The sequence below is a fragment of the Montipora capricornis genome, chromosome 12 (assembly GCF_036669925.1).
Source record: "Montipora capricornis isolate CH-2021 chromosome 12, ASM3666992v2, whole genome shotgun sequence".
NCBI classification, from domain to species: domain Eukaryota; kingdom Metazoa; phylum Cnidaria; class Anthozoa; order Scleractinia; family Acroporidae; genus Montipora; species Montipora capricornis.
The window spans coordinates 10,097,155-10,100,700 of NC_090894.1; the positions used below are offsets into that span (position 1 = coordinate 10,097,155).

General features: G+C 37.1%; 1 long non-coding RNA gene across 2 annotated transcripts in view; it reads left to right on the top strand.

The window, feature by feature from the left end:
* LOC138026677 (uncharacterized) overlaps window positions 1–1,896 on the top strand; it is a 2,400-nt gene extending 504 nt beyond the window's left edge. The window contains exons 1-2 of one of the 2 annotated variants that reach the window (XR_011127318.1): window positions 544–806; window positions 1,614–1,896. This is a non-coding gene — a long non-coding RNA (uncharacterized lncRNA). Of the gene's footprint in view, window positions 1–543; window positions 807–1,613 lie in introns of those variants that run through there. The other variant, XR_011127317.1, reaches the window with a different exon arrangement.
* Window positions 1,897–3,546: the final 1,650 nt, after the last annotated feature.

Below are 3,546 nucleotides of genomic sequence, written 5' to 3' on the forward strand. Positions count from 1 at the left end.
GCTGCTCCAATAGTCAACAACTAAGCCAAAAGTTTCCCCGAGGCCTGACACACCTTTTTGTTGAGTGATTAGCGCTAGCAGACACTTTTGGTGTTGTTTATTTGTCTGCAGCACGGTGACATGTACACTCACCTGTGGAATGTGACCTGTGTTTTATTTCAATAGACCTGCAGCTGCAGTAATCCATATTCTTTCCCATCCCTTCCACACTCTTCAGCTAGTGGTGCACAGAGAGATCTAGCTCGGTCGGTTTTCATCATTGCCTTTTACTTTCATTAATAAAAAATATTAATCTCCTCACCCCAAACAAAGTGCATGTCATCTTGTAATTTTCCAAGAGAGTTATTTAAGACTGTGAAGTCTTAACAATACTTATTATAATATTCTTGAAAATAATTGTTAAGGCTTATCATTATAGTCGTATTGACCTGTCAATTTGCTAACAACTTCAATTTTTGCTTCTTCTGATTTAAAAATATAATATGTATATTAAACAGTATTCTTTAATTTTGTACACATTACCTTTTTAGCATCACACTCCTGTGAGTTTTCTTGTACTCCAATAATTTAAGTTGAATTATTCGTTTTCAAAACATGCTTTGAAAATATTCTCTAGCATTGCTCAAGTTGTGGCATTTTAATTACTGTCTGAAGATGTGGTACATCGAGTGATTTGGGGGAAGATTGCAGACTGGACAGGGGGATTGGGAAATAAAATTGAAGGTGACAAAGCACAGGAAATTTGCAACTTCACCAGCAACAAGAAACTATTTCACAAGAAGAAATAGCGTTTTGTTTCTAGAATGGTAAGGGCAGGAGAAAACATAAAATACTGTAGTGTGGGTCATTTGGTCGGTCATATATATTTCGCTTTGTCTATTGAAACTCTCAACAAAGAAGGACAAAAATGTGGACGCAAACTATCTGAACGGTTAGAAGCCTGTCAAGGAATATTAACCATTAAAGAGAAGAACATAATGATACTTGTGTACAAATACCTAATTTTCCTTCAAATGCCACAGCATAAAATTTCAAATTCCATTTTCTGTGAATCTTCCATTACTTGTGGTACATGTGAACCGAGGAAGTTACCAGTACTAGCTTTAAAATAACTGGTTCCTGGAAACCCAATTTACTACTACAACTCACCAGAGGGAAGATTGTTTACATTACTTATTACCATGAAGAGAGAGAGCTTTGGATTTTTCAACAATATATCCCTTTAATATAACCGAAAATCATTATGATTTGCTATACTTCAGGTTCACATGTTCACAAGTTTGTTTTTACGTCTCATAGATGTTCAGATGTTCAATTACAAACTCTGTTTTGAATGATCACTCTACTTCATTGTATAAATAGTTCACCCTGAAGTCTAAATAGATACAATTCGTTTCTGAGTAAATGAAACGAAACAAAATGTAGTTTAAGGAATGGAGGCAAATAAAACAAACCGTGCCATTGTCACTGCCTCCAAAACAGCATATTAAAAGCCAGTTTGATAAAACAGCAAAGATCCACCCCTAACCCTGGGCTCATTTGACAAGAACCTGCTAAAGACGATGAGATGCTTATGTTTAGGACTTGCACAAATTGTGCCCTTTTTTAATTAGACTCAACAGATTTCATGAGCAGCATTCCAAGACATCACATTGTCTTCACTGGTAGGACAAGACGTGGAAAAGTTATTTTCATAGCTTGAAAAGTGCAAGAAGCAGATTGCTAATCCTATGGAATAGCATGTTCAACAATATGCATTGGCTTGATTATGTCAACTTTACCACAAAATATATTTACAAATTATAACAAGTTGTAAGAATCAGAATGTGGGCACTAAACATGCTGTGGTTCCCTGTTGGCAATCAGAAGACAATTAAAATACTGATTTTACACTGACCTGACAATACTTGCAGTCAATCGATGAGATGAGAGATAAAACCACAATACAACAATCTTATGGTTTCACTGTGAAAGTGAAGTACCACAGATATATATGTGGTTTAATAATACTTCCCTTTAGGAAAATAGCTTTGGGTCAATGTATACTGGGGAAAGTCGTTGTCAGAAGATGATAATTAGGTTTAATTGATTGAAAATAAACATGCAATATAAACTATACATTACGGAAGACAGCGAACACACCTCCGTGACTAAATAGCTAGAACCAGGGGTTTCATTAAACCTTAGCTCACTGGATTTTAAGGTAATCAAATGTCTGTGATGCTCCGGGTGAAACTGTGCGCAATGGCTGTTTTCCAAACTGTTTAAAAATCACAGCCTCGAGAAATAATAGCCGTCTATAAATTGCATTGGTTTAAAATAACATGAAATGAAACGAAAAGCAAGATTTCTCTGTAATCTACCGCTTCTCGTTGCTCGTGCATTCATCCATCTGTATTTTTTGGTTTCTTACATCAAAGTTTACAGCTTTGGGTTCCCCCTTCGTACTCCATTTGTTTGTTGGCAGTTGTCGTACCCAGATTTCTCTCACCTTTTTCTTTGCCGCCATTTTGAAAAATATTGCATATTTGTCCATATCTTGATCACGTGATCTGCTGTGTGCCAGGGTCTTCTCAAGACCCGCCGCCATATTGAAAGCCGAGAAGACCCTGGGAACGAGGTTGGGCAGTGACGCAAATCATTCCTCACTATTGTATAGATTTCCTAAGAACATCAACATCACTTCTGATAATTTGCTGATAGCATAAATGATGAAACAATGAATAATTGCTATGGCTAGACTTGATGGAGTTACGATAGATCAAGGACAGAATTATCCAATAAAGTAATAAACTGGAACTTCACTGTTGACTCATTTTAGCATATATCATCAAGCATGCCTTCATGATCACTTGATGTAACTAAAGAATGATGTTTTGGTTCCGTTAAATGAGAGTTCTTGAAATTTTTAAGGTAGTGTATCTTGAGAGTGTTTGCACATAAGATAAATGCAGTGAACCAGATTGGCCTCAGACACATACACAACATAGAGGTGGCACGGCTGGTATTAATCTGTTTGAGATAAAATGTTCTTTAAAAGGAACGAGGACATCTCATAACTCTAAACGATCACTGAAAGAATCTGATGAATGAAGTGACATACTTCCCTCCAGCGCTGCATTCAAGTTGGATAAATCGAAGCCTGCGATCTCGAGGGATGTTTTCGCAACCACGTTAAATAGTACTCTCTTCGGCACAAAGGAATCTGGCCTTTGCTAGTGTCTTTTCGCTCTTTTAGCATTTGTTCCTATACAATCTCTTACATGTAGACATTAAGCTAAAAAGTATAAAGCTGAATCAAAGCATTTTCAGAGGCGCTGCTTCCCGAGCAAATTAAAGACCTGCTTACAAAAGTGTACGGAGAGAAAACTCCCGCCGACTCAAATGCCCCTTTCAGAATCTTTCCATGTCACTTAAAGTTTAAATGACCACCTTCAAGTGTCTCAAGCTATATAGAACTATTGAAGAAGCACAGGTTGGAATCACCGCTTCGAAAGCCATTTTGTTACATCAGAGCGCGCGGTTGGAAAACAGGATACTACAATT